The 12007-nt window shown below is 41.5% G+C and overlaps 1 protein-coding gene across 3 annotated transcripts in view; it reads left to right on the top strand.

Moving 5' to 3' along the window:
- Window positions 3302–12007, top strand: part of LOC109829871 (factor of DNA methylation 1-like) — a 71542-nt gene continuing 62836 nt past the window's right edge. For all 3 annotated transcript variants that reach the window (XM_020396943.1, XM_020396944.1, XM_020396945.1), the window contains exon 1: window positions 3302–3493. The gene's annotated coding sequence lies outside the window, so the exon portion shown is untranslated. The remainder of the gene's footprint in view (window positions 3494–12007) is intronic.

Raw genomic sequence — 12007 nt, 5'->3', positions numbered from 1 at the left:
AGATTACATGCTCACATACAGAAAATCAGAGAAATTAGAGGTCATTGGGTATTCGGACTCTGATTTTGCTGGATGCCAAGATAGCAGGAAGTCTACATCAGGCTACATTTATATGTTAGCAGGAGGAGCTATATCATGGAAAAGTGTCAAACAAACACTAGTAGCTTCCTCCACTATGGCAGCAGAATTTGTAGCTTGCTATGAGGCATCCAATCAGGGAATATGGCTGCGAAATTTTGTCACGGGACTGCGCATTTTGGAAAATGTTGAAAGACCACTAAGGTTATATTGTGACAATAAATCTGCAGTAATGTATTCCAATAACAACAGGAGCTCAACTAAGTCAAAACATATTGACATTAAGTTCCTGGTTGTGAAAGAAAGGGTACAGAGTGGACAGATATCCATAGAGCACATTGGGACAAACTCCATGATAGCTGATCCTCTTACTAAGGGATTACCACCTAAGGTCTTTCATGAGCATACTGCTCATATGGGTGTGGTATTATTTGAGGATATTATGTTTTAGTGGGAGTTTGTATTTGTGGTGCTTTATGTTTGTTTGTATTGTCTGATCAGAATAAAGTTTTCAGTTAAGACACTCTGTTACATTATGTTTGGTTTTGACCTCACTAAGGAGGACCAGTTGAAAATAGACATGTACTGATCACATTGCATGTAATTTTCATGCTGCACATCCATGATTGATCTATGTCATTTGATTGTATTGGTAAATGTGACCATTGATGGGTCGAGTCACGATAAATGTGACGAAGGCCGCTTTGATCCTATATTGATATAGTCAATGGACGAGATTGTTCGGAAATACCTTTTCAGTGATAGCAATTTTTGAGCTCATAAGGTTATACACAATTTAAGGAATCATATGGTGCCCAAGTGGGAGATTGTTGGATTTAATCTAATAAATCTATTTGTGGGCACATATGATTAATCAATGTGTATTGCTATCTTTCAGGATAACCCACTAAAGTGATCAATTAAGTTGGGTTAATTTGGTATTTAAATAAGTCATGTGGTTATATGTGCAGATACCAGGTTGTAATTGTGATTTATTGAGGGGCTAAATTACAAAAGTACAACATCTATAAATAAGGGGTTATGGTCCCTAACCTAGGGTTACATTCTCTAATTCTCTTCACCCCCATCTAAGAGAGAAATTTGGATTTGGAGAAACCCTAAGGTTAGAAGATTAAAACCCATCTCAAGATCAAGCAATGGATTCAGGTATAAGCTTCCGCTCTTTAGATTTTTGTTAATCTCTTTGAATTAATCATGGCTATATGATTTTAGATCTCAAGTTTTATGATGTAGATCTAACAGCCCCAGCCCCGGGGCTTGGTGGGCTTACCCCAGGGCCGGCCCTGCGCAGAGCCACGTTGAGAGAGTGCTTAGAGCATGTAATGAAGCATGCAGTTGAAGACACTGAAGCGTGCGTACGCGGTGAGCGCATGAAAAATTAAATTGGGTTTACGTCATATATAGAACAAATTTTTTAAACAGACCCATTCCAACTTTTTATTTTCAAAACCGACTCTTTTTTTTTTATTTACCAAAACCGACCCGATTTTGTGATTAGCAGACTAATCACCTTCCTAAATAGTCGGGGTTGGCAACCCCGACTATTTAGGACATTAATTTTTAAGGTTTAATGCTTCTAATTAGGGTTTAACACCGTCCTAAATAGTCGGGGTTGCCAACCCCGACTATTTAGGAAGGTGATTAATCTGCTAATCATAAAATCGGGTCGGTTTTGGTAAATAAAAAAAAAAGAGTCGGTTTTGAAAATTAAAAATTGAAATAGGTCTGTTTAAAAAATTTGTTCTCATATATATGCCTTGTCTTGTCTAGTTAATGAATGAACCATTTGTTGTTTTCGTATTTCAAAGCTCAAGGATGTCAACAGAGGCTTAGCGTGGACGCTAATTAATTTGTCTAATGGATGGATGCTATGGAAATCTGGAACTTTTCCATGCTGTGCTCTTCATTCCTGAGCACTTCTCTGAATAACTCTTCTCAAACATTAATACAAGCAATATTAATTCTTTCAGCACTTCTCTGAATAACAGTAAAATTTTCCCCCAGGCTACTGAATGAAGTTTTGTTATTTTGAAGGGTTTTTTTGTTCTCTAGAAACCACCTTAAAAAAATAAGGTAATTATAAAGAAACCACCTTTCATTCTCGATTTAAACATAAACCACTTTTAAAGTTGGTTTTTATTGCAATCAACCACCACCCAGCCAAATTCTTCACTTGAAGCCCAAAATTACCCTTAAAAAAGCGCATTAGATGTATACGACTCATTTTTTTAGTGTTTAGGTTCTATTAGGATACAACTCGCGTATCTTGAACTTGAATTTTTTTAAAGCTTATTTTTGGGTTTTTAGTGAAAATTTGATTAGGAGGTGGTTGCTGGCAACAAAAACCCAACTTTAAAAGTGGTTTATGCACAAATTGAAAATGAAAGACGGTTTCTGGATAATTACCCTATTGTTAAGGTGGTTTCTAGGAAGAAAAACCCCCCTATATTTTGAGACATGTTAGGCCGACTAAGTGGTTTGCCTTTTTGTTATCTTGAAAACAATATTCGGTTGTATGCCAACATATCACAGATGGTTTGTCGAGAAGACCCAACATTTATTTTAAACATATCACAGATGAATATCAAGCCAAATGATATCAAAATCTATTCGGTTGTATGCCTTTACGTATTATCAAAATGTTCAGGTACGTACTTGTTGTTTATTGGGATTAATTCTATTGAAAACCAAGAACTAACAGAGGGATATTTGGCGAGATATTTTGGATATTCGTATTGTTCTATTACTAGTTGTTTGTGGTTAGGCTTTGGCTTTTGGACTATGGCTGTTATTGTTCAATATTTAACTGACATTAAATATTGAGATTTTGACTTAGCTTATCCACTTTTGTAATCAAGTTGTTATTATTATTATTACTAATTTTTTACATGCAGCTAGTTAACCTATTGTATGTGTTGCTTTCTTTATTATCTCACGCCATGAGTAATTTCTTATGAGTAATTCAATTACAAGGCTTTCCAACTTTTCAAAAAAAAAAAAAGGAAAAAGAAAATACAAGGCTTTCCAAAAGTATATCTCTGTGTGACCTTATTTTGAGGACTCTCTTATTATGAAAATTACCCCGTTTTTACCCTGCTGGGTCTGGGCCTCACAGTTCGTGGATCTGACCCGGCCCAACAAAGCTCAAATCCCGACAAAACAATGACGAACCCCATCGTTTCTCTCTCTCTCCTCCATCAATTATTCCCTTCTTGCCATTCCCGCCCTCGATGCTCTTGAAAGTACAGTAGCTCTGTTTTCCCTTTCTCTATTTTGCTATTATTGATATCAGCTCAATCTTTTCTAGGGTTTCCTCAATTTCCAAGATCAAGTAGTCAACTTCTCTGGGATTTCTTGTGCGGAAAAGCCTCTGCCCTTTCTCCTCGCTTTCCAGGTACAATCCCCCTCCTCTATTTTTTTTTTCAAAAATTTCCCCTCTGGTTTTTGATCGAATTGAAGGGAAATACCCGAATTTGCTGAAAATTTTGTCCGATCTTATGAGTCCTTGCTCATTATTCGGTGTATTTTGATGTTTTCAAATATTATTCATAGTTGTTAAAATTATTGTGGATGATGTGTAGTTAGTCTGAAGAAAAGAAGGAAAGATATGAAAGATCGAACCTTTTATGCTACATTTATCCTTTTTCTCTCATTATCAACTCAGATATTTCTAGGGTTTGTCTAATTTTTGAGAGATCGTGTCAAGTTTTAGGGTTCTTACTGAGGACACCACACCCATGGCAAACAGGACAGATTCTGTCACACCAGGGTATGACAGACACCACACCCATGGCAGACAGGACAGATTCTGCCACACCCATGACAGACACCACACCAGAGTGTGGTGGAGTCTGTTTTGTTTATTCTTTACGTTTTTCGCAATTCCTTCGCCGTTTTCACAATTCTCCACCTCGGCGAAGTGTTCTCAACACCGAGCCGACACCAACATGAGCACCAATGCGTTGTCTCTCTAAACTCGGCTGCACCAATGTGGTTGTCTACGTACCCCCTCTCATAAGGGATTAAGTCGCCCGTAGTTCATCCAAATGGCCGTCAACGGCCTCAACAATCATGAATATGCAACAAGTTTCGACAATGATCAAACTTGTTACTCGGAACCACCTTAGTGAGCATATCCGACAGATTATCCTTCGAGTGGACTTTCACAATCTCCACATCGCCATCTTCAAGAACATCCCGAACGAAGTGATAACGAATGTCAATTTGCTTCGTCCTCGCATGAAAAACCTGATTCTTCGCCAAATAGATAGCACTCATGCTATCACAATGAATGGTGATGAACCGCTGTGATATATCAAGTTCCTCCAAAAATCCTCAAAGCCAAATAGTCTCTTTCACAGCCTCCGTAACCGCCATATACTCTGCCTCCATCGTAAACAAAGCCACCGTAGACTGTAAGGTGCATCTCCAACATACCGGCGTACGGGTCAAAGTAAACACTTACCCCGTAGTAGACCAACGCTTATCCAAATCCCCGGCATAATCCGAATCCACCTATCCAATGCACAACTACCCACCTGTAGTGTCCCGCTCATAAATCAAACCAACATTGAGCGTACCTCAAATGTACCTCAAAATCTATCCCACGGCGTCCCAATGACCCACTCCTGGATCGTGCATGTATCTCGAAACCATGCTCACCGCCTGTAACAAATCCGACCTCGTACATACCATCGCATACATCAAGCTCCCAACCGTACTTGCATATGGAGTCTTCGACATCAACTCTCGATCTTCAACTGACTTAGGTGAAAGACCAGCTGAAATCTTCAAATGGGCTCCTAATGGTACAATAACTGGCTTCGTATTCATGCTAACATGAAATCGCTGTAGTACCTTCTTCAAATAAGTCACCCATATCAAACAAATTCTGCCATTCTTCTTGTCTCTACCGATCTCCATTCCCAAAATGCGTTTGGCCTCACCCAAGTCCTTCATCTCTAACTCATTTGAAAGCTGAACCTTTAACTCATCTATAGTCGACCTGGAAGTAGAGGCAACCAACATGTCATCGACATAAAGTAACAAATAGATGTACGCACATCCTCTCAACTTGTGAAAATACACGCAAGGATCAAACTGGCCCCGAGTGTACGAATGACCAAGCATAAAACCATCAAATCGCCTATACCACTGTTGAGGAGACTGCTTCAAACCGTATAGCGATTTTTTTAACATGCAAACCAACTTATCTTTTCCTGCAGCTCGGAACCCTAATGCCTGAGTCATATATATTTCTTCATCAAGATCACCATAAAGAAATATCGTCTTCACATCCAACTGATCTAACTCTAATCCATACCGTGCCACCAAAGCTAACAGAATCCGAATCGAAGAATGCTTCACCACCGGAGAGAAAACCTCATTGTAATCAATACATTCCTCCTGTGCATAGCCCTTCGCAATCAACCTAGCCTTGAACCTCACTGGAGTGTCCTCAACGCCCTCCTTCTTCGTGTATACCCACTTGCATCCAATCGCTTTTTGTCCCTTTGGAAGCTCAACAAGCTCCCATATATCGTTCTTATAAAGAGACTCCATCTCCTCCTGCATAGCTATCTGCCACGAATCAGCCTCCGAACTCTGCTCGACCTCTCTGAAAGTAGTAGGTATCATCTCATCGATACTCTCCACCGGAAGTGCATATGCAATTATGTCGGCATACCGTGCTGGCACCCGTATGTCTCTCCTCTGTCCCCGAACCGTAATAGAATCCTGAACCCGAGTCGTTGGTCCCTGATCCTGCACATGAGTACCCGTATCCTCCGCATCACCGTTGTGCTCGCCTAGTGTCACCTCAGTCGGCACTCTAATGGATACTGCACCTTCTGGACACTGTGGAGCTGCATCAATCTCCACCACCTGCGATATCTTTTTTGTCGGGTCACTCTCTACCTGATGAGAACTGGGAAGCTTCAAGATAGAAGCCTCATCGAATATGACGTCCCTACTCAGCACAATCTTCTTATCAACTGCTGGGAAGCTTCAAGATAGAAGCCTCATCGAATATGACGTCCCTACTCAGCACAATCTTCTTATCAACTGGATCCCAAAGCTTGTATCCCTTGACACCACTTCTTATCAACTGGATCCCAAAGCTTGTATCCCTTGACACCACGCTTGAATCTTACAAATATGGCCTTCTTAGCTCGAGGTTCCAACTTATCAGTTCTAACATGATAATATACAGGGCAACCAAATACCTTAAGTTGGTCATAGTCATGTGTTGTCTCTCCCGACCACATCTCCATAGGGGTCTTTCCCTCAATCGCAGATGAAGGCAGCCTATTAATGAGGTGGCTCGCATATGAAAGTACCTCAGCCCAAAAGATATTCTCCAAACCACTATGCGCTAATAAACATCGAATCTTCTCCAGCAAAGACCGATTTAACCTCTCCGCCACCCCATTTTGCTGCAGTGTATGACTAACTGTGAAGTGCATGTCTATGCCCTCGTCTCGACATAGTTGCTGAAAGGGGTCTGAAGTATACTCACCACCGTTGTCGGATCGTAACGTCTTGATTTTTCTCCCAGTCTGCAGTTCCAATCTCTTCTTCCACTCCACAAATATATCTAGGACTTCACTCTTCTTCGTCATGATGTACACCCAACAACGTCTAGAATAGTCATCAATGAACGTGACGAACCAATGTCGACCACCAAGTGATGTAGTCTTGGTGAGACCCCAAACATCTATGTGTACGTAGTCCAAGATGCCCCTCGTCCTATGAATGGCCGTCTCGAACTTCACCTTCGTCTTCTTGCCAAGAACACAGTACTCACAGAATTCCACTTTACCACTCTTGGCTCTCTTCAATAACCCCTACTTGCACAAAACCTGCAGTGACTTCTCTCCTATGTGTCCTAACCTGTAATGCCAAAACCTACTCATGTCCGTCTCTGAAGTAGCCGAAGCAACCTGACTAATCTCGGTGCTCCCCTTCAGATAGTATAAATTTTGACTGCGGACTCCCTTCATCACCACCAAAGACCCCTTAGTAACCTTCGCTATAGCATCCTCAAAGGTCACCTTGAATCCCTTAGCCTCTAAAGCTCCAACTGAGATAAGATTCTTCTTTAGTTGAGGAACGAATCTCACCTCCTTCAACTCACGACTACTCCATCGTGCATCCGAATCCTCACAGTACCTATCCTACAAATGTCACAGGATTAATCATTTCCCATGATAACAACACCCCCGTCGACTTTCTCAAATGATGCAAACCAGTCTCGCCTAGGGGTCACATGATAAGTAGCGTCTGAATCAAGCATCCAATCTGATGCATCCACATGATTCACCTCCGGAGTAATCAGTAGAGAAAAGCACGAGTCATCGGAATCATCGCCTTTCGCAACGTTCACCTCATTGGCCTTCGGGCCCTTTTTCTTGCCATTCTCTTTCTCCTTGAGCTTCGGACAGTCTCTCTTCCAATGTCCCTGCTCCTTACAGAATACACATTGGTTCTTTACTAATTGGTGGCGACTTCTTGACTTTGACCTCCCTCTATTTCCACCTTTCCGATATGAGCTTTTACCTCTCGTCGACAAGGCCTCTCCTAAAGTACTAGCGCAGGAAGTCTCATTATCCTTCCTCCTCAAATCGTAGTTCGTCAATACGTTAGTCACTTCACTATAAGTGATAGAAGATCTCCCGTTCAGCAAAGTAAGCACGAATGTATCATACTCCTCATCCGGTAAGGAGCCCAAAAGAATAATAGCCTTGTACTCATCCGTGATCTTTTCATCCACGTTCGTCAAGTCCGACAACAACTTAGTGTAGTTGTTCACATGAGCCGCAAACGAGGTGCCTCGGGACATCTGAAATCTGAATAACCTACGTAGCAAATGCAACCTGTTCTCAACACTCTTCGTAAGATATTTATTGTTGAGAATTTTCCACATCTTCATCGCAGACGTCACCCCAATCATATCATATTTTAGGTCCTGTTTCAAACAGGACCTGATCACCCCACAATCGTTCCTATTCATCTTTTCCCATACCACCTCTTCATATTTAGGTGGCCTCACATCGACTATGATGGTCTCCTCTAAATTTTGAGCATTGAGCGCATCCTGTACGTCGCTCATCCACAAACCAAAATTGATTTTGCCGTCATATTTCACTACACTAATCTTAGTGTTCTGAAAACCCACTTGAACTGTACCCGTCATCTTGCTGTTTTCACCAACTTCTTCAACTAATCTTAGTGTTCTGAAAACCCACTTGAACTGTACCCGTCATCTTGCTGTTTTCACCAACTTCTTCATCCATAATCACAAACTCTAAATTGTAAAAAAAGATTCAAACTTTATAGAATTTAGAAGTTACCCAACTGAAGCCTAGATTGGATTCCAAATAGAACTCCTAACCACACGAGAAAAGCGAGATCTTTAACGACAACTTCAAACCCTAACTCCACCAAAGCCTAGAACTCCAAGAACCAAGCTTCCAACTGAATCTTTCTCCACCTAATTCAAAACCCTAGATCTGAAATCTGAGCTCTGATACCACTTGTTGCGCGCCGTACGGAAGTGTGCTTGACAACCAAACGAGTCGGTGAGCTATGAGAGAAGAAAACCAAAACCAAACACGAGTGCACTTCACAAAATAACGATCAAAATCACACACAAATATAGAAATTTACGTGGTTCAGCAATTGCCTACGTCCACGGGGAGAGGATGGGGAGATTTTACTATATGGAGGAGAAATACAACGGGTTACAACTCACAAAATCACTCAAATATAACCCTAACCAAAGCTCTCAACTCCCTCACAATATCTCTCTCTGTTGATAATAGTGTATTGTAATGGGTTTTAGTTCCACATTGCTTGGGAGAACAAACCTCACACTCATTTACTTGTATAAATATATGTGCACACTCAATATTCAACTTAAGGGAAATTTACCCAAGATTCTCTCTCTCTTACTTTAACATGGTATCAGAGCTAGGGCTATTTTCCTTCTAATAAAATTTTTAACGCTTCTGCGTTCTTTTGCCAAATCTTGCCCTGTTGCTTTGCAGCCGTTTAATGTTTTTTTTGCGTTCATCAGTCAGATATTTTGGCATTGCCGCTTTGCGGCCTCTTAACGCGTTTCGCGTTCTCGTTTAACCTTCGGGTTTCATTCTAACCTTCGGGTTCTATTTTAAACCTTCGGGTTTCATTCTAACATTCGGGTTCTATTTTAACGGTATTGTCGTTTCAAGACCGTCTCTTGGTCTCAAATTAACGGCATCGTTGTTTCAAGCCGTCTCTCGGCCTCAAACGAACAGCATTGCCGTTTCGCAGTCAGTAACGGCATCTCGACGTCTTAACATCTCAACATTACTGTTATGGCTCCTTCAGAGAAGATTCCCAAACCACCTTTGCCCCTCAATGATCAAAGTGACTGGGCATGGTGGTCCACCATTGTCACCAATACCTTGCGTGGCGCTGGTTTGCTTGATCATCTCACTAGTACTGGACCAGTTCCACCATCCATCAGCACTGTTGCTTCATCCAGTACTATTGCCTCTGGCAGTGGTGATGTCGATCTTCAGACTGCTCGTGCTCTCTATGTCAAGGAGAGTTCAGAGTGTTAATTGCAGAAATTTCGTGTCATGGATTATCTCACTCGCGGTGTTGGCTCTGGTCTCACTGTCGAGATTGGCTCGCTTCCCTCTGCTCGGGCCATGTTCTCTTGTTGCCAACACCGCGAGCAGAGGGAAGCGAGCCAATCTCGACATATGTCCACGTTCTCTTATTGCTTCTCTTCGTTCGTCAAAACCCTCTACCTCGCTTCTTGCCAATTTATGGCATAAACGACTTGGTCATGTGTCTAATAAAAGGCTGGAGAGTCTTATTCAGTCTAGAGTACTTGGTCCTGTATCATCTAGTTCTAGTATTGAGTCATGTACTGGTTGCAAATTGGCTAAATTCACTGTTTTACCATTTAAAATGAGTACATCCGTATCCACTTTCTTATTTGATTTAGTACATTCTGATATTTAGGGGCCAGCTCCTTTGCCTTTTTCATCTGGTTACTTATATTATGTTAGCTTTATCGACGATTTCTCTCGTTTTACATGAGTTTACCTACTTAAGAATAGCTCTAACGTACTTACTGCTTATCAAGCCTTCACTGCTATGATTTTCACTCAATGACAATCTCGTATTAAAGTTTTTCGTTCTGATTGTGTCAAAGAGTACCTATCCTCTACCATGCGCTCTATCATGTCCTCTCATGGGACTATCTTTTAACAGTCATGTCCCTACACTCATGAGCAAAATGGTATTGCTGAACGCAAACATCGTTATATCCTCGATACTGCTCGATCAATGCTCATTTCTTACTCTGTTCCTTGTCGTTTCTGGGCTGAGGCTATTCTCACCGCGACTCATGCCATTAATATCACTCCATCTAGCTCTCTTTCCGGTGCTACTCCATATAGTCTTGTTTATACTCATCCTCCTCGTTATGATCTAGTTCGCGTTTTTGGTTGTCGATGTTTTGTTTTTCTGCCATCTCACGAACGTGATAAATTGTCTCCCAGAGCTGTTTCTTGTGTTTATTTAGGAATTAGTTCAGAACATCGAGGTTATCGTTGTTATAATTCTGCAACTCGTCGAGTTCATATATCTCATCATGCTCAGTTCGAAGAGGATTCTCCATATTATTCTTCTTCTGATGACTTTAATTTCCTCCACTCTACTGATCATGCTTCCCCATCAACTGCATCACCCACTTTTTCACCTTAATTTTCCTTTCGAGATTTCCCTGACATCTCTCCCTCTCCTTCTGTTGACTCTTTCTCACCCGAGTCTTCTCTTACACCATCTAATTCATATCTCATGGACACAACTCTCACTCCAGAAAATACTATTGATCTCCACGCACCTACGCCAGCATCTCCCCCGCCTGAGGTTCCTCTTGCTCTTCGTCGAGGCAAACGCCCACATGTCATGCCTGCTCGGTATGCTTCTGTTACTTCTTATTCACCTATCTTTCATAACTTTCTTGCTGCCATTCATACTATTGTTGAGCCAAAGTCCTTCCAAGAGGCAGTTCAAATTCCAGAGTGGTGACAGGCTATGGCTGAGGAATTTCAAGCCCTTCAACAAACTTATACCTGGGATGTTGTTCCCTGTCCTCCTGGGATCTCTCTTGTTGGCAGTAAATGGGTTTATAAGGTCAATGTTGTTCCCTGTCCTCCTGGGATCTCTCTTGTTGGCAGTAAATGGGTTTATAAGGTCAAGTTTCGTCATGATGACACCATTGAACGTCGAAAAGCTCGTTTAGTGGCTCGAGGTTTTACTCAGCAACAAGGTATTGATTATGAGGAGACCTTTACTCCTGTTGCTCAGATGCCCACTGTTCGTACTCTCCTTGCGGTCGCTGCTGCTCATCGTTGGCCCTTATACCAGACGGATGTTAAAAATGCTTTTCTTCATGGCTCTTTATCAGAGACCGTATATATGCAACCGCCTCCAGGATCAAATATTCCTCCGGGACATGTATGTCTCCTTCGCCGTGCTGTTTATGGTCTCAAGTAGGCACCCCGCGCTTGGTTTGAGTATTTTCGCGATGTCGTGCTCAAAGCGGGCTTTATAGAAAGTCATCAAGATGTTTCTCTGTTTGTTCGTACTACATCGCGTGACAGAGTTTTATTACTTATCTATGTAGATGATATGATCATTACAGGTGATGATATGGCAGGTATACAATACGCAAAATCTCAGTTGCAACAACAGTTCCACATGAAGAATCTTAGATCTCTTCGGTATTTTCTTGGTCTAGAAATTTCTCAAGACCCACGGGGTGTATTACTGTCTCAACAGAAGTATCTCTCAGATATTCTAAATCAAGCTGAGCTAACTGACAATGCAACTGTCGATACTCCACTCT

The sequence above is a fragment of the Asparagus officinalis genome, chromosome 2 (assembly GCF_001876935.1).
Source record: "Asparagus officinalis chromosome 2, Aspof.V1, whole genome shotgun sequence".
NCBI classification, from domain to species: Eukaryota; Viridiplantae; Streptophyta; class Magnoliopsida; order Asparagales; family Asparagaceae; genus Asparagus; species Asparagus officinalis.
Note: the sequence above shows the minus strand (reverse complement) of the source record. Positions and strands in the feature narration are given on the sequence as shown.